Source organism: Pan troglodytes, chromosome 15 (assembly GCF_028858775.2).
Source record: "Pan troglodytes isolate AG18354 chromosome 15, NHGRI_mPanTro3-v2.0_pri, whole genome shotgun sequence".
NCBI lineage: Eukaryota > Metazoa > Chordata > Mammalia > Primates > Hominidae > Pan > Pan troglodytes.
Window position 1 is genome coordinate 39774105 of NC_072413.2, and position 20525 is coordinate 39794629.

Below are 20525 nucleotides of genomic sequence, written 5' to 3' on the forward strand. Positions count from 1 at the left end.
GTATGTGGGAAATTGTAAAAGTCATATTATTTTTAATAATTGTAACTCCACTTTTTGATTTCTCCATGATTTAGTCATGAATACATTAAAAAGCAATTACTCTAAAAGCTAATATCATTGTAACTCTGGTTGGTAACTCTAAATTTTGTTTTCTACACAATTTAAAATATTAATATATAAAAAAATTATTGATTTATGAACAATAGTTCCTTATTGATTTTTTATCTACATAAACTGCCCAGTGTTGAAAGTAGGGTATTGAAGTATTCTGTTGTTATTGTATTGCAGATCTCTTTCTTCAGTTCTATTAATATTTGCTTTATATATTCAGGTCCTCTGATGCTGTGTTTATATATGTATATATATTTTTTTCTTTTCTTTTTTTTTTTTTTTTTTTTTTTTTTTGTGATGGAGTTTCACTCTTATTGACCAGGCTGGGGTGCAATGGCATGATCTCGGCTCACTGCAACCTCTGCCTCCTGGGTTCAAGCAATTCTCCCGCCTCAGCCTTCTGAGTAGCCGGGATTACAGGTGCGCACCAATTTTGTATTTTTAGTAGAGATGGGGTTTCACCATGTTGGCCAGGCTGGTCTTGAACTCCTGACCTCAGGTGATCTGCCACCTCAGCCTCCCAAAGTACTGGGATTACAGGCATGAGCCACCTTGCCTGGACTGGTTATATATATATATATATATATATTTAAATTTGCTGCAACTTATTGATGAATTGACCTTTTATTGTTTTATAATGACATCATTTTCTTTTGTATAGTTTTCAACTTATAGTCTATTTTATCTTATATAAGTATAGCTATCTAGCTACCCCTGCTCTCTTTTGTTTCCATTTGCATGGAATACCTTTTTTCCATTCTATTGTTTTCAGTCTCTGTGTGTGCAGAGAGGTGAAGTAAGCTTCTTATAAGCAGTATACAATGGAGTCTTGTCTTTTTTTTTAATCCACTCAGCCTCTTTATGTCTTTCAATTGTGAAATTAAATTCATTTACATTCAAAGTAATTGCTGATGGGTAAGAACTTATGCCATTTGTTCATTACATTCTGGTTAATTTGTAGATCATTTGTTCTCTCTTCCTTTCTTGCTGTCTGCATTTTGATGAATTTCTGTAGTGGTATGCTTTGAATTATTTCATTTATCTTTTGTGTATCTAGTAAGGGTTTTGCTTGTGGTTACAATAATGCTTACATAAAATATATTGACAGATTATTTTAAGCTAATAATAACTTAACTTTGATCACTTACAAAAAAAGCTCCACTTCCCCTGACAACCAAAAAAGCGTTTTTGATGACACATGCTTATCTTTTATAGTTTGTGTTACTTAACACATTTTTGTAACTATAGTTTTTAATAGTTCTTTCTTTAAACCATCATCGTAAATATTTGATTTATTTTCTCAACATCATTACAGCATAAAAATATTCTGAGTTTTACTCGACTTATTTTTACTAATGAATTTTATATTTTTACATGTTTTTATGTCACTACATTGCAATGTTTTCCTTTAGCATGAAAAACTTTAACATTTCTTATACAAATAAATTCCTTTGGGTTTTGTCTGAAAAAGTTTTTACCATCCATTCACCTTTATTTTTATTTTTATTTTATATATTTTTTGATACAGTGTCTCAGTCTGTTACCCAGGCAGTAATGCAGTGGCACAATCATGGCTCACTGAAGCCTCAAACTCCTGGGCTCAAGCAATCTCCCTACCTCAGCCTGCTGAGTAGCTGGGACCACAGGTGTGCACAACCATACCCAGCTAATCTTTACTTTTACTTTTAGCAGAGGATGGGTCTCCCTATGTTGCTCAGGCTGGTCGTAAACTCCTGGGCTCAAGCAGTCCTTCTGCATCAGCCCCCCTACGTGCTGGGATTATAGATATAGGCCAATGCACCTGGCCACGCTCCTTTATTTTTATTTTATTAGTTTTACTAATTTTTATTATTTATTATACTTTAAATTCTGGGATACATATGCAGAAGATGCAGGTTTGTTATATAGGAATACAAGTGCCGTGGTGATAAGCTGTATCTATCAACCCGTCATTGACATTAGGTATTTCTCCTAATGCTATCCCTCGCCTTGTCCCCCACCCCCTGACAGACCCCAGCATGTGATGTTCCCCTCCCTGTGTCCATGTGTTCTCATTGTTCAACTCCCACTTATGAGTGAGAACATGTGGTGTTTGGATTTCTGTTCCTGTGTTAGTTTGCTGAGAATGATGGTTTCCAGCTTCATCCATGTCTCTGAAAAGGACATGAATTCATTCTTTTTTATGGCTGCATAGTATTCCATGGTGTATATGTGCCATATTTGCTTTAACCAGTCTATCATTGATGGGCATTTGGGTTGGTTCCAAGTCTTTGCTATTGTGAATAGTGCTGCAATAAACATATGTGTGCATGTGTCTTTATAGTAGAATGATTTATAATCCTTTGGTTATATATCCAGCAATGGGATCACTGGGTCAAATGGTATTTCTGGTTCTAGATCCTTGAGGAATTGCCACACTGTCTTCCACCATGGTTGAACTAATTTACACTCCCACCAACAGTGTAATAGCGTTACTATTTCTCCACAACCTCTCCAGCATCCATTGTTTCCTGACTTTTTAAAGATCACCATTCTAACTGGCATGAGATGGTATCTCATTGTGGTTTTGATTTGCATTTCTCTAATAACCAGTGATGATGAGCTTTTTAAAATAAGTTTGTTGACCTCATTAATGTCTTCTTTTGAGAAGTGTCTGTTCACATCCTTTGCCCACTTTTTGATTTTTTTCTTGTAAATTTGTTTAAGTTCTTTGTAGATTCTGGATATTAGCCCTTTGTCAGATGGATAGATTGCAAAAATTTTCTCCTATTCTATACGTTGCCTGTTCCCTTGGGTGATAGTTTCTTTTGTTGTGCAGAAGCTCTTTATAGACCGCTAACCAGACTGATAAAGAAGAAAAGAGAGAAGAATCAAATAGACACAATAAAAAATGATAAAGGGGATATCACCACCAATCTCACAGAAATACAAACTGCCATCAGAGAATACTATAAACACCTCTATGTAAATAAACTAGAAAATCTAGAAGAAATGGATAAATTCCTGGACACATACACCCTTCCAAGATTAAACCAGGAAGAAGTCAAATCCCTGAATAGACCAATAACAGGTTCTGAAATTAAGGCAGTAATTAAAGCCTACCAATCCAAAAAAGCCCAGGACCAGACAGATTCACAGCCAAATTCTACCAGAGGTACAAAGAGGAGCTGGTACCATTCCTTCTGAAACTATTCCAAACAATAGAAAAAAAAAGGAATCCTCTCTAACTCATTTTATGAGGCCAGCATCATCCTGATACCAAAACCTGGCAGAAACACAACAAAGAAAGAAAATTTCAGGCCAGTATCCCTGATGAATATTGATGCCAAAATCCTCAATAAAATACTGGGAAACTGAATCCAGCAGCACATTAAAAAGCCTATCCACCACGATCAAGTTGGCTTTATCCCTGGCATGCAAGGCTGGTTCAATATATGCAAATCAATAAATGTGATACATTACATAAAGAGAACCAATGGCAAAAAACACATGATTATCTCAATAGATGCTGAAAAGGTTTTTGATAAAATTTAACACCCCTTTATGCTACATACACTCAATAAACTAGGTAGTGATGAAACGTGTCTTAAAATAGTAAGAGCTATTTATGACAAACTCACAGCCAATATCATAATGAATGGGCAAAAGCTGGAAGCATTTCCTTTGAAAACCGGCACAAGACAAGGATGCCGTTTCTCTCCACTCCTATTCAACATAGTATTGGAAGTTCGGAGCAGGGCAGTTGGGCAAGAGAAAGAAATAAAGGGTATTCAAATAGGAGAGAGGAAATCAAATTATCTCTGTTTGTGGATGACATGATTGTATATTTAGAAAACCCCATCATCTCAGCCCAAAAACTCCTTAAACTGATGAGCAACTTCAGCAAAGTCTCAGGAAACAAAATCAATGTGCAAAAATCACAAGCATTCCTATGCACCAATAATAGACAAACAGCCAAATCATGAGTGAACTCCCATTCACAATTGCTACAAAGAGAATAAAGTACCTAGGAATCCAACTTACAAGGGATGTGAAGGACTTCTTCAAGGAGAACTAGAAACCACTGCTCAGTAAAATAAGAGAGGACACAAACAAATGAAAAAAAAAATCCATGCTCATGGATAGGAAGAATCAATATCATGTAAATGGTCATACCACCCAAAGTAATTTATAGATTCAATGCTATTCCCATCAAGCTACCATTGATATTCTTCACGGAATTAGAAAAAACTTTAAATTTCATGTGGAACCAAAAAAGAGCCTGTATAGCCAAGACAATCTTAAATAAAAAGAACAAAGCTGGAGGCATCACATTACCTGACTTCAAACTATACTACAAGGCTACAGTAACCAAAACAGCATGGTACTGGTAGCAAAACAGATATATGGACCAATGGAACAAAACAGAAGCCTCGGAAATGACACCACACATCTACAACCATCTGACCTTTGACAAACCTGACAAAAGTGAGCAATGGAGAAATGATTCCCTATATAATAAATGGTATTAGGAAAACTGGCTAGCCATATGCAGAAAACTGAAACTGGATTCCTTCCTCACACCTTATGCAAAAATTAACTCAAGATGGATTAAAGACTTAAATGTAAGACCTAAAACCATAACAACCCTGGAAGAAAACCTAGGCAATACCATTCAGGACATAGGCAAGGGCAAAGACTTCATGACTAAAACACCAAAACTAATTGCAACAAAAGCCAAAATTGACAAATGGGATCTAACCCCTTTATTTTTAAATGACAGGATTCTGGGTATAGAATTCTTCGTTAGAAGTTGTTTTCTTTTTTCTTTCATCTTTTGGAATATATCATTCAATTCTCTTCTGACCTGCAAGCTTTCTGCTGAAAAATCCAGTGACAGTCTTTTCAAGATCCCGTTTTATACATTAAGTAGCTTTCGTCTGATAGCTTTCAGAGTCCAGATTGCTCATCATTACATGATGGAATCTCTGATAGCTTTCAATATTCTCCCTTTAACTTTTAGCAATTTATTTATAATGTGTCTTAATGTAGGTTGATTTATATTCAAACTGTTATATGTTCACTGAGCTTTATAAATCTGTGTTTCTAACTTCTTACCCAGGCAAGGGAAATTTTCTGAACTACTATTTACAACAAATGAATCTAACAGGTATTATAGAACAGTTCATCTAACAGCAGTGAAATACATATTCTTCTCAAGTATGCACGGAACATTCTCTTCTATAGATCACATGTTAGTCTACAAGTCAATTCTTAATAAATTTAAGAAGAATGAATTTATATTGAATACCATCTGTTGTGACTAAAATGGCAGGAAACTAGAAACCAATAATAGGAGCAGGCTGGACACAGTAGCTCATTCCATAATCCCAGCACTTTGGGAGGCCAAAGTGGGTGGATTGCTTGAACTCAGGAGTCTGAGGCAAGCCTGGGCAACATGGCCAAAGCCCATCTCCACAAAAATACAAAAATAAGCCAGGCATGGTGGCATGTGCCTGTAGTCTTAGCTATTCAGGAGGGTGGCGTGGGAAGATTGTTTGAGCTTGGCTCATCAATGGTTCAGTGAGCTGTCATCACACCACTGCACTCCAGCCTGAGTGGCAGAGCCAGACATTGTGTCAATCATCATCATCATCATCATCATCATCATCATCATCATCTTGAAGAACTCACAAATATGTGGAAATTAAATATCCTTCTTAATGACACATAGGACAAATGATAAATTAAAAGAAAAAAAAATCTTGAGACAAGGAAAAATGGAAACACAATATACCAAAACTTATGGGATACAGCAAAAACAATCCTTAGAGGGAATTTTATAACAATAAACACCTACATCAAAGAAGAAGAAAGATTTCAAACAACCTAATGTTATACCTCTAGCAACTAGAAAAAACAAACAAACTAAGCACAAACGTAGTGGAAGGAAGTAAATAACAAAGATCGGAGCAGAAATAAGCAAAATAGAGACTAGAAAAACAGTAGAAAATATAAATGAAAGTAAAATTGGGGTTTTTTCAAAAGATAAAATTGACAAACCATTAGCTAGACTAACAAGGACAAAGAGAAAGAAGACTCAAATAAAATCCAAATGGAAGGAATCATTATAACTGATACCACAGAAATGCAAGGGACCTAAAGACTGTCATGGACAACTATATAATAAAAAATGAATAAGACAGAAAAAATAAATTAATTCCTAGAAACATGTAATGTACCATGACAAATAAAAAAGAAATAGAAAAACCTGAACAGACTTGTAATAAGTAAGGAGATTGAATCAGCAATAAAAAACTTTCAAAAATAAAAATAAAGCCCAGGGCATGATAGCCTCACTGCCAATTCTACCAAACATTTAAATAACTAATATCAGTCCTTCTCAAGATTATCCAGAAAACTGAAATGGAGGGAATACTTCATAATTTATTTTACAAGGCAAACTTTACCCTAATATTAAAACCATACAAGGACACTACAAGAAAAGAAAACAACAGGCCAAAATCCCTGATAAATATGGAGCAAAAATCCTCAACAAAACTAGCAAACCAAATTCAGAAGCACATAAAATATTTATTAACTATGATAAAATGAGATTCATTCCACAAGAGAAAGGATGGCTCAATGCACATAAATCAATAAATGAGTTACACTATATTAACAAAATGAAGAAGAAAATCATATGATACAGAAAAAAACATTTTCTCAATAGATACAGAAAAAACATTTGACTACATTTAACATCTGATCATGATAAAAGCTCTCAACAAATAGGTATTGAAATAATGTACATGAACATAATAAAAAACATATATTACAAGCCCACAGTTAATATCATATTAAACAGTGAAAAGTTGAAAGTTTTTCTTCTAAGATTAGGAAATAGAAAAGGATGCTCAATGTCATCACTTCTATTCATTATAGTATTGGAAGTCCTAGCTAGAACAACTAGATTAGAAAAAAGAAATAAAAGGCCTCCATAAAGGAAAAAAAGAAGTGAAATTGTCAGTGCAAATTGAAATTGGCATCAGGTAAGGCTTTATCAAAGACCTATTAGAACTGATGAGTACATTTAATAAAGTTGTAGTTTATGAAAACAAAATTTAAAAAAGAGTACTATTTCTATAAACTAACAACAAACCATCCAAAAAGAAATCAAGAAAATAATTCCATTTACAATAGCATCCAAAAATAAAATTAAATATTTAGGAATACATTTAACTGAAGAGGTGAATGATTGACTATGATGAAAACTATAATAGGTGAAAGAAGTTGAAAAACACAAGTAAATATAAAGATAACTCATGTTCATAGGTTGAAAAATTTACTATTTTAAAAACATACATAGTACTCAAAGCAACCTGCAGATTCAATGCAATCTCTATCAGAATTCCAATTTGTTTTTCACAGAAATAGAATAAAAGTCTAATAGAAAAAAATCCTTGAATAGCTGAAGCAATTGAGCAAAAAGAATAAAGTAGGAGGTATCAAATTTCCTGATTTCAAAATAGATTATAAAGCAATTGTAGTCAAAACAGCATGGTACTGGCATGAAAGAAGATATATTGATGAATGGAAAAGAATAGAAAGCACAGAAGCAAACCTGACTATGTAAGGTCAATTGATTTTCCACAAAGATAAATACAATGAAGAAAAGACAATCACTTCAAGAAATGGTGTTGACAAAACTTTATATCCACATTCAGAAGCATGAAATTGGATCTTTCTGACACACCATATATGAGAATTAATTCAAAATGGACAAAAGACCAATATGAAAGACTGAATCAATAAATCCACTAGAAGAAAATGTAGGGTAAAAGCTTCATAATTTTGGTCTGGGCAAGGATTTCTGGGATGGAACTTCAAAAGCACAGATAAGAAAAGCAAAAATAGACAGGATATTGCATGTAACTAAAAAGCTTTGATGCAGCAAAGACAACAATTTACATAGTGGAGAGATAGCCCACAAATTTAGGTAAAATATTTTTAAACCATACATATGGTAAGGGGCTAAAATAAAAAAAAAAACCAAAAAACTAATTTAGTAATAGACAAAGAATCTGAACAGATATTTCTCCAAAGAAGACATGTGAATGACCAACAGATATATGAAAAAATCCTCAATGTCTCTAATCATCAGGGAAATGAAAATTGAAACCACAATGAGATATCACCTCACACCCATTAAAATGGCTATTACAAAAATTGATAAGTGTTGGTGAGATAAGTGTTGGCAAGAAATGGACCCTTTGTACACTGTTGGGGCCAATGTAAATTAATACAATCATTTTGCAAAATAGTATGGAGATTTTCCAAGAACTAAAAGTAGATTCCATATGACCCCAAAAATGTTACTTTTGGATATATAGCCAATGAATCTGAAATCAGCATGTGAACGAGATACCTGTACTTTCATGTTTATTTCAGAATTAGTCACAGTAGCCAAGATATAGAAGCAATAGAAGCAACCTGGTTTTATTAAAAGATTAATGAAGAAAATGTGGTGTGTATATACACACACAGACACACACACACACACACACACACACACACACACACGAATAATATACAGCCATAAAAATAAGGAAATTTTTTTCATTCACAACATGGCTGGAACTGGAGGAATTTATACTCAGTGAATTCAGCCAGTCATAGAAAGACAAATAGTTTATGATCTAACTTATATGTAATATCTAAAAAACTTGATATCATCCTACCTACTGACTTAGGTCCCAACTTCAGCTGCACTTCTTTCATCTCTGCAGTTGTGACAGGAAGATAAGTTGGAGCGACTATGTGACTGGGGCGGGAGCCAAACTGGGTTTGGGGCAACATCAGCAATTCCCGTGGATGGGGCTTATGGGGCCATGATGGGTCAAGAAGGACATTCACCAACAAGAGCCAGAAGAGTCAAGAAGAGCCAGATGTGTGTAGCGCAGTACATAGGGGTGTTCCAAAATGGGAATAAATTTGATTTATCCGAAGACAGAAACAAACCTTTCAAGTTCAAAACTGGTGAACAGGAAGTCATCAATGGTTTTGAAGAGTACATAGCGCAGATGAGCTTGGGGCAGAAGGTGAAGCTGACCTGCATATGTGATGTGTCATATAGAGCTCCAGGCTACTCTAGTATCATCCCTCCCAGTGCTACCCTATCTTTGACATGGAATTGCTCAACTTAGAGTGAAGGCAGGAAGGAAATCAAGGTGGATGGAGATGGCTGCTGCTCACCCTCCTAGCCTGCTTTGCCACTGGGTTGGCTCCTCCTGTTTGGGGCTCTTGATCAGTGTGCTAACCTCACTGTCTTATGGCATGATCCATTCTTTCTGCCCAAGTTGCTGTGTATGTGTTCATTATTGTTCATGCATATCCTTGCTTGAGGAAATTTTGATTGCATTGAAACATTTCATGTTGTGCATTTTTTTATAAGGCATGTAGTAGCCATTCCTGGTCACAGAAAATAGATTTCTTGCTTGCAAAATCTACATCGCCCTACCTTCACTTAAGCCAGACACGCAAGGTGATCAGATATGAAATATACATGGTGTATGCTAGAGACTTGAGCCAGTTACCTTTGCTTTCACTTTCTATCTTATAAATTCTGTTGGCTGCTCACTTAAACAGTGTCTGCTTTGGAAATAATATGTAAAATAAAGACGCAGTGCTTGACCAAAAAATAAATCAATAAAATAAAAATCAAACAGTTTATCTCATGGAATCAAAAGTTAAGACGTGGTTACTAGAGATTGGGGAAGGATGAGGAAAATGAAAATGTTGACCAAAGGGGACAAAGTTCCAGTTTTATTGGAGGAATAAACTTCAGTGTTGTATTCCACTGCATGGGTAACTACAGTTAGTAGGAATATATCATGTATTTAAAAATTGTTAAAATAATAGATTTTTAATGTCCTCACCACAAAAAATATAAGTTGTTAAGGTGGTGGATATGTTAATTAGCTTAATTGGCTCTCTGTACAGTGTATACATAGATCAAAACATCACGTTTTACCTCATCAGTAAGTACAATTATTATTTGTGAATTAAACATAAATTAATAAAATTTTAAAAGAAATATATTCGTTTGTACTTTAGGAAAAAATGTACAAAGATATAATTTTGTGACAACAGCTAAAAGTGGTGTGGATGAAACTGTCAAAGGAGTAGAGATGTTGTACATTATTGAAGTTAAGCTGTAATAAAATCAGAGTCTTGTAATTGGAGGATGTTAAATTCAATCATTTGGTAACTACAAATAAAATACTAAAGAATATACACAAAAGAAAATGAGAAAGCTACTGGGTGCAGTACCTCATGCCTATAATCCTAGCACTTTGGGAGATCAAAGTGAGTGAATTGCTCAAGCCCAGAAGTTTGAGACCAACCAAGGCAACATGGCAAAAATCTCATCTCTAGAAAAAATACAAAATTTAACTAAGCATGGTGGTGGCATGCACCTGTAGTCTTAGCTATCAGGAGGCTGAGACAGGAGTATCACTTGAGCCCAGGCGGTTGAAGCTGCAGAGAGCTGGTATCGTGCCACTTCACTCCCAGCCCGGCTGACCGAATGAGGCCCTGTCTCAAATAAATGAAAAAATAAATACATAGGAAGAGAGAAATAAATTTAACCATTTCAATACAAAAAAATTTAAGTAAACACAAAAGAGGACAGTAGTGTAGGAAATGAGGAGCATTATTCTATAATATATATGGAAAACAAATAGCAACATGACAAAAGTAAGTCCCACATTATCAGTAATCACTTTAAGTGTAAACAGATTAACCACTCCAATTCAGAGACAGAGACTGGTAAGATGCATTAAGAAACACACACACGCACACCATAATTCAAATAATATGCTGTTCACAAGAGACTCAGTTTGGATCCAGAACACCAATAGGTTGAAAATGAAAATATGTAAAAATATATTTCATGCAAATATTAACAAGAATAAAGCTGGGGTAGCTATAGTAATAGCAGATGAAATAAACTTTAAATTTATAAAGCTTACAAGAGACAAAGGCATTATTTATTAATAAAATTTGAGCAAGAGTAATAGAGCCAGAAGACAAAACAGTTTAAACATTTACACGTAGTAATTGACTGTAAAAATATAAAGTAAAAACTGATGGAATTGAAGGGGAAAATATCTCTACACAATAGTTGGATACTTCAATACTTCACTGTCAATAGAACAACTATAAACAGAAGATAAGAAGATAGAAGATTTAATGAACAAAATAAGACAACCGGACCTAACATATACACAGAACACTCTACCCAACAACAGAATACACATTTTTCTCAAGTTCACCCAAGACATTTTTCAGGATAGAACATATATTAAGCCACAGATTAAGTATCTATACATTTTAAAAGATTGATATCACATAAAATATTTACTCTGGTGACAATGGCAGAATAAAGTTAGAAATAACAAAAGAAAAGCTGAAAATACCGCAAATTTGTCAAAATTAAATAACATATATTTGTGGAAATTAAATAACACAAATGGGTCAAAAATCACAAGGGAAATTAGAAAATACTTAGCAATGAATGAAAACAAAATCATAATATATCAAAACTTACGGTACTCAGTGAAAGCAATACTAACTGGAAAACTTTTAGCTATACATGCTTACATTTAAAAATAAGAAAGCTCTTCATTGAACAACCCAACTTTACAATTTCTGGAACTAGAAAAAGAGTACCAAACTAAACCCCAAACATAGCAGAGGGAAATAAATAGTAAAGATTGGAGCAGAGATCATTGAAATAAATAATAGTAAAATAAGAGAGAGCATTCAAATTAAAAATTGGTTCTTTGAAATGCTTAATAAAAATTTATGAATATTGGACTAAGAAAAAAAAAGAGAGAAGATTCAAAATAAGTTTGTTATAAGAAATGAAAGTGGAGATGTTACTAATTCTACAGAAATAAAAAGGATTACGAAATTATCCTGAACAATTGTATATCTACAAACTGAATAACCCTACATGAAATAGACAAATTCTTAAAAATACAAAACTTACCAAAATTAACCCAGAAGAAATAGAATATCTGAATAGCACTGTAACTAGTAAGGAAATTGAACCACTAATTAAAACTTTCCCCAAAAAGAAAAGCCCTGGATCTGATGGCTTCACTAATGAATTCTACTAAACATTTATAGAACTAACACTAATCTTTCTCAAATGGAAAATGAAGGAACACTCCCTAACTCATTCTATGAGGCCACCATTACCCTGGTAGCAAAGTCAAAGAAAGATAATACAGGAAACAAATATTGCAGGCAGTTACGCCTTATGATCATTGATGTATAAATTCTCAACAAAATACTAGCCAACTGAATTCAGCAGCATATTAAAAGGATTATATACCGACTGACTGTGTGTGACTTATTCCTAGAATGGAATGATGGCTCTACATATTAAAATCATTCACTGTAATATACCACATAAACAGAATGAAGGAAAAAATACACGATTATCTCAATTAATGCCAAGAAAAGATTTGACAAAATTCACTATCTTTTCCTGATACAAAACACTCAAAGAATAGAAGGAAACTACCTCAATATTATAAAAGTCATGTATGACAAAAAATACAGAAATATCATACTCAGTGGGGCAAGACTAAAATATTTACTCCTAAAATTGTGAACATGGCAAGAATCCACTTTGCCGCTTTTACTCAATGGAGTGGTAGGTCTTCGCCAGAGCAATTAGGCAATAAAAACAAATAAAGGGGTGAGATGATATCTCATTGTAGATTTTATTTTTATTTCTGATTATCACTGATGTTGAACACCTTTTCCTATACCTCTTTGCCAGTTATATTTCCTCTTTTGAGCAATATCTATTCACCTACTGTGTACTCACAAAAATTTTTTTAAAAAGCAAAAATACATTAGGCACTCCAAATGTGTAAAAGAAAGAAGAAAGGAAGGAAGGAAAAGGCATTAGAATTGAAAAGAAAGAAATAAAATTATCTCTGATCTCAGATGATATGATCTTTTAAGTAGAAAATGCTAAAGAAAATACACACCTGAAAGCCTGCTAGAACTAATGAACACGTTCAGCAAAATAAGCGAATACAATGTTAACACACAAAGAGCATTTGCAGTCTATACACTAATAATGAACAGTATGAAAAGAAAATTGAGAAAATGATTCCATTTACAATACCATCAGAAAGAATAAAAGAGTTAGGAATAAACGTAACAAAGGAGGCAAAAGCCTTACAGAATGAAAACTACAAAACATTTCTGAAATAAATGAAAGAAGACATAGATTAGAAAGAATCCCTATGTTCACCATGGGAAGAGTTAATATTAAAACATCAGTATTACCCAAAAGGATCTACAAATTTCCAATCACTATATTCTGATTACTTTGTTGAAGAAATTTTTAAAAATTCTAAAACACATACCGAATTTCAAGGAATCCTGAATAACCAACACAATATATATTTTTTAAAGCTATGGGGCTTATACTTCCTGATTGCAAAACTTACTACAAAGCTACAGTAATCAAAGGATTTTGGTACTGGCATAAAAACAAACATATATACCTATGAAATGGAATACGGCATTTAGAAACAAACCCTTGCATGTGTGGACAAATTATTTTTGACAAGGTTGCCAACACCATTCAGGTGGGGAAAGGACAGTCTTTTTAACAAGTGATGCTGGAAAAACATGCAAAATAATTAAGTTGGACCTTTACATAACACCATATACAAAAATTAAACTGGATTAAAGACCTAAATATAACACTGACAACTATAACTTCTTAAAACAGCACACAAGGCAAATGCTTTAAAATATTGGATTTGGTAATGGTTTATTGAATATGACAGCAGAGGCATAGCCAACAAAGAGAAAAATAGACAAATTGGAATCATGAACATTTTTTAAAGTGCATAGAAGATACTATCAATAGAGTAAGAAGGCAACCCACAGAATGGGAGAAAGTATTTGGAAATTATATATATGACAAGTTATTAATATCCTGAATATATAGAGAACTCCTAAAACTCAACAAGAAATACGCCAATTCAAAAATAGATGAAGGCCTTCAACAGGCATGATCCAGAACAGATATACAAATGGAAAACAACATATAATAAAATGCCTAGCATCAACAGTTTTAGGAAAATGCAAATCAAAACCGCCATGTAATACTACTTCATAATCATTAGGATGAAGACTCTCCAAAGAATATAAACACAGAAAATAAGAAGACTTGGAGAAGATGTGAAGCGATTTAAACCTTTCTACGCTCTTGATGTGTTGGTGGGAATGTAAAGTGAAAGTGGTTCATTTGCCTGGGAAAATAAGATAGTTCCTCAAAATATTAAAATAGAACTACTGTGATTCAGTAATTCCACTTTGGGGTATAGAAGTGGAAAGAATAGAAAGCAAGATATCAAAAAATGTATTTGTATACCCATGTTTAAAATTATATTAGTCACAAAGCTAAAAGTTGGAAACAATTCACCTGTCCATTAGCAGACAAATGGCTAAGGTAATGGTATATATATGCAATGGAATATTAGCCTCATAAAGGAAAAAACAACTTATATATGATAGAGCATGGATAAATGTTGAGGAGATTATGCTAAATAAAATATGCCAATTACAAAAAATATTATAGGACTCCACTTACAGAGGGAACTTAGAGTAGTCCCAAACATAGCAACTGACAGTGGAATGGTGATTGCAAGGGGCTTCAGGTAGGGGATAATGGAGAGTTATTTTTTAATAGTTTTGCAAGATGAAAAGAGTTCTGGAGAAGAGTGGTAATGATGGTTGTGCAACAGTATAAATGTACACAATACTACTAAATTGTGCACTAAAAACTATTAAATAGTAAATGTGTTGTGCATTTTTACCCCAATATTAAAAACTCAGAAAAAAATGTATGGTTCAGTATGAATACAGCTTAGTGTGAGGAATGGTGAAAGCCAGATGCTTATGGGCTTTTAATGGTACACTAGAATTTTATATGTGACACATAATTTCATTTGCATTTAAAGGTAATCATTACAGTGTTGGCAAAATAAAAATGTGGATGACCTACTCTATTTTCTGCTGCTATAACAGAATACCACAGACGGGATATTATATATATATATATATAAATTTATTTATCTTGTAGTTCTGGAGGCAATGGATTCTATAGCATGGCACCAGTATCTGGCAAGGGTCACTCCATGATAGAAGGGCTGAAGGTGGAAGTGAGGACACCAGACAGAGAATAATTGGCAAACTCATATGTTTTATAATGAACTCACTGTTATGATAACTTGCCCACTCCCATAATAATGTCATTTAACCATTTACGAGGACAGAGCCTTCATTACCTAATCACCTCTTAAAGGCCTCACCTCTTAATACTGTTGGAATGACAATTAAATTTCCAATACATGAGCGTTGAGAGACGTATGCAAACAGTAACAATCCAGAATATGTTGTATTGTCTTATAAAACTGTATTGTCTTATAAGACTGAATCCATTTATAAAGCTATTGTATTAATGCATGCCAGAGGTAGTGAAATACTGACTTATAATAAAGCAAGAACTGAGTGCAAATAGAACCAAAGGATGTCATAGACACTGAATTAACAAACATTCATTGATTTAATGATAGATTCCATAAAAAATGTGCTACATATACACTACGAAATATTATACAGCTATAGTATTCCATGGTGTACATAGAGATGATGTCTTTTGCGGGAACATGGAAGGAGCTGGAGGCTATTATCCTTAGCAAACTAACACAGGAACAGAAAACCAAATACTGCACGCTCTCACTTATAAGTGAAAGTGAAACCATATGACCTTATGAATGCAAATAAGGAAACAATAGACGCTGGGGTCTATTTGAGTGGGAGGAGGGAGAGGAGAAGCAAAGATCACTATTGGATATTGGGCTTAATACCTGGGTGATGAAATAATATGTACCGCAGACTCCCATGACACATGTTTACCTATGTAACAATCCTTCATATGTACCTCTAAACCTAAAATAAAAGTTAAAATAAGTTCACTAATTAGATGAGAAAATTTTCATCCTAATGTTGAAAGTTCATTATCACTAAATCAATGCCGGAATTAAGAATTGGGTTACTGATGTTAGAAAACTAGCACATATTTAAATAAAATATCAAAAATGGTAACTTTTAGTTAACATCAATAGGGAGACATGCACATTTTGAAACTGTCTCTCTAACTTTCTTTTCTATATTAAAACATATTTTCTGTTTGGCTTATTCATTTTGATATGATGAGATAAGTTTAAACATATATTGTCCTTAGCTCCAAAATAAACTAGAAAAATTGTGTATAAGTAATTTTACAATTTGGTCCCTATAAATTAAATTTCCATTTTATTTCTTATTGTTTACATCCTGTATAATGTTATCAGTTTTCTTCTCTCTTAACGTCATGGCTTAGTTGGAATTTCTTGAGGCTGAGTAACTTTTCTTATATATATATATAAGATTTTTTATATGTATATAAGATTTCATGTATATATATTTCTATAGAGAGAGAGAGAGAATGGAAAGAGATTCTATAGTTTGTTGTTTTACCTGCCAGCAAATAGTGGCATAGACCTGTGCAAGAGATATCATCTTTGGGCCTTGAAAATGAGAGCAAATGATAACTGTGATACCTGCTTTGTAATATTATTTTGAAGGGCACATAAAATAATGTATGTAAAAAAGCTTTGAAAATAATAAAGTACATATATTAAATATTAAAATTTGCTTTCATTGTATTGTGATCTCAGTTACCACTTACGCAAAATTATTTGGCTAATGCATGTGTATTAGTCCATTTTCAAACTGCTGTAAGGATACTACCTAAGACTGGGTAATTTATAAACAAAGGAAGTTTAATTGACAGAGTTTTGCATTGCTGGGGAGGCCTCAGAAAACTTAAAATCCTGGAGTAAGGCAAAGGGGAAGCAGGCACCTTCTTCACAAGGTGGCAGAAGAGAGCACACAGGGGAAACTGCCACTTTTTAAAAATTATTATTATACCTTAAGTTCTAGGGTACACGTGCACAACGTGCAGTTTTGTTACATAGGTATACACGTGCCATGTTGGTTTGCTGCACCCATCAACCCATCATCTACATGAGGTATTTCTCCTAATGCTATCCCTCCCTCAGCCCCCTACGTCCCGACAGGCCCCAGTGTGTGATGTTCCCCGCCCTGTGTCCATGTGTTCTCATTGTTCACCTCCCACTTATGAGTGAGAACATGCTACTTTTAAAACCATCAGATCTTGTCAGAGCCCCCTCACTATCATGAGAAGAGCACAGGGGAAACTGCCCCAATGATCAATCACCTCCCACTAGGGCCCTCCCTCAACACAATTATAATTCAAGATGAGATTTGGGTGAGAACAGGGAGCCAAACCATTTCAGCATGTAATCACTCTAAAGAGGAAAATCAAATTGTGCTCTTGTTAATAAAGTTCGGTGTTAATAGCACTATGGTAAAATTCAAATGCACATACTTTTAGAGCTATAAATGGAATTACAGCTCCCGTGGTCAAGCATCAAAATCACAAATTAGAATATATTGAAAAAAATTGAAATTATAATCCTTCCACATATGTATATTTTTCATTCCTCCAATGCACATATGTATTGGCTTAAGAATGGACTTCTAGATATGTTCAAGGAGATGAGATAAATATTCACACTTATATTTAGTTTTAAATGTTTATCACATTATAAAGTCACTGGTGATACATACAATGTATCTGTTTATCTCATCTTTGGAAGTCTCTCCAAGCAGATGCACACTCTGAGGATGCAGAGAAGTCAGTTTGACTTTGAGCATAGGGTTAACTTAACCCTAAGTATCTTACTAAAGGCAGTCTCACAGGACATTAGCATCAGACAGAATCCTTAGGACCAATCTCCTCCAAACTTAAGTCCCACACAAGAATGTCATTTTTTTTAAATTATACTTTAAGTTTTATGGTACATGTGCAGGTTTGTTACATATGTATACATATGGCATGTTGGTGTGCTGCACCCATTAACTTGTCATTTAACATTAGGTATATCTCCTAATGCTATGCCTCCCCACTCCCGCCAAACCACAACAGGCCCCGGTGTGTGATGTTCCCCTTCCTGTGCCCATGTGTTCTCATTGTTCAATTCCAATCTATGAGTGAGAACATGCAGTGTTTGGTTTTTTGTCCTTGCGACAGTTTGCTGAGAATGATGGTTTCCAGCTTCATCCATGTCCCTACAAAGGACATGAACTCATCATTTTTTATGGCTGCATAGTATTCCATAGTGTATATGTGCCACATTTTCTTAATCCAGTCTATCATTGTTGGACATTTGGGTTGATTCCAAGTCTTTGCTATTTTGAGTAGTGCCACAATAAACTTACATGTGCATGTGTCTTTATAGCAGCATGTTTTATAATCCTTTGAGTATATACCCAGTAATAGGATGGCTGGGTCAAATGGTATTTCTAGTTCTAGATCCCTGAGGAATTGCCACACTGACTTCCACAATGGTTGAACTAGTTTACAGTCCCACCAACAGTGTAAAAGTGTTCCTATTTCTCCACATCCTCTCCAGTACCTGTTGTTTCCTGACTTTTTAATGATTGCCATTCTAACTGGTGTGAGATGATATCTCATTGTGGTTTTGATTTGCATTTCTCTGATGGCCAGTGATGATGAGCATTTTTGCATGTGTCTTTTTGCTGCCAAATGTCTTATTCTGAGAAGTGTCTGTTCATATCCTTTGCCCACATTTTGATGGGGTTGTTTGTTTTTTTCTTGTAAATTGGTTTGAGTTCATTGTAGATTCTGGATATTAGCCCTTTCCTCAGATGAGTATATTGCAAAAATTTTCTGCCATTCTGTAGGTTGCCTATTCACTCTGATGGTAGTTTCTTTTGCTGTGCAGAAGCTCTTTAGTTTAATTAGATCCCATTTGTCAATTTGGGCTTTTGTTGCCATTGCTTTTTGTGTTTTAGACATGAAGTCCTTGCCCATGCCTATGTCCTGAATGGTAATGCCTAGGTTTTCTTCTAGGGTTTTTATGGTTTTAGGTTTAACATTTAAGTCTTTAATCCATGTTGAATTAATTTTTGTATAAGGTGTAAGGAAGGGATCCAGTTTCAGCTTTCTACATATGGCTAGCCAGTCTTCCCAGCACCATTTATTAAATAGGGAAACCTTCCCCCATTTCTTGTTCTTGTCAGGTTTGTCAAAGATCAGATAGTTGTAGATATGCGGCATTATTTCTGAGGGCTCTGTTCTGTTCCATTGGTCTATATTTCTGTTTTGGTACCAGTACCATGCTGTTTTGGTTACTGTAGCCTTGTAGTATAGTTTGAAGTCAGGTAGCATGATGCCTCCAGCTTTGTTCTTTTGGTTTAGGATTGACTTGGCGATGCGGGCTCTTCTTTGGTTCCATATGAACTTTAAAGTAGTTTTCTCCAATTCTCTGAAGAAAGTCATTGGTAGCTTGATGGGGATGGCATTGAATCTATAAATTACCTTGGACAGTATGGCCATTTTCACAATATTGCTTATTCCTACCCATGAGCATGGAATGTTGTTCCATTTGTTTGTATCCTCTTTTATTTCATTGAGCAGTGGTTTGTAGTTCTCCTTGAAGAGGTCCTTCACATCCCCTGTAAGTTGGATTCCTAGGTATTTTCTTCTCTTTGAAGCAATTGTGAATGGGAGTTCACTCATGATTTGGCTCTCTGTTTGTCTGTTATTGGTGTATAAGAATGCTTGTGATTTTTGCACATTGATTTTGTATCCTGAGAATTTGCTGAAGTTGCCTTTCACCTTATGGAGATTTTGGGCTGAGACGATGGGGTTTTCTAGATAAACAATCATGTCATCTACAAACAGGGACAATTTGACTTTCTCTTTTCCTAATTGAATACCCTTTATTTCCTTCTCCTGCCTGATTGCCCTGGCCAGGACTTCCAACACTATGTTGAATAGGAGTGGTGAGAGAGGGCATCCCTGTCTTGTGCCAGTTTTCAAAGGGAATGCTTCCAGTTTTTGCCCATTCAGTATGATATTGGCTGTGGGTTTGTCATAAATAGCTCTTATTATTTTGAGATACGTCCCATCAATACCTAATTTATTGAGAGTTTTTAGCATGAAGGGCTGTTGAATTTTGTCAAAGGCCTTTTCTGCATCTATTGAGATAAACATGTGGTTTCTGTCTTTGGTTCTGTTTGTATGCTGGATTACGTTTATTGATTTGCGTATATTGAACCAGTCTTGCATCACAGGGATAAAACCCACTTGATCATGGTGGATAAGCTTTTTGATGTGCTGCTGGATTCGGTTTGCCAATATTTTATTGAGGATTTTTGCATTGATGTTCATCGGGGAT

The 20525-nt window shown here is 34.5% G+C and overlaps 1 protein-coding gene and 1 pseudogene across 7 annotated transcripts in view; both read left to right on the forward strand.

Moving 5' to 3' along the window:
• Nucleotides 1-20525, forward strand: part of LRFN5 (leucine rich repeat and fibronectin type III domain containing 5) — a 295601-nt gene that overhangs the window by 124283 nt on the left and 150793 nt on the right. The gene's annotated exons all lie outside the window — the stretch shown is intronic.
• LOC129136979 (peptidyl-prolyl cis-trans isomerase FKBP1B-like) lies at nucleotides 1588-19699 on the forward strand (annotated as a pseudogene).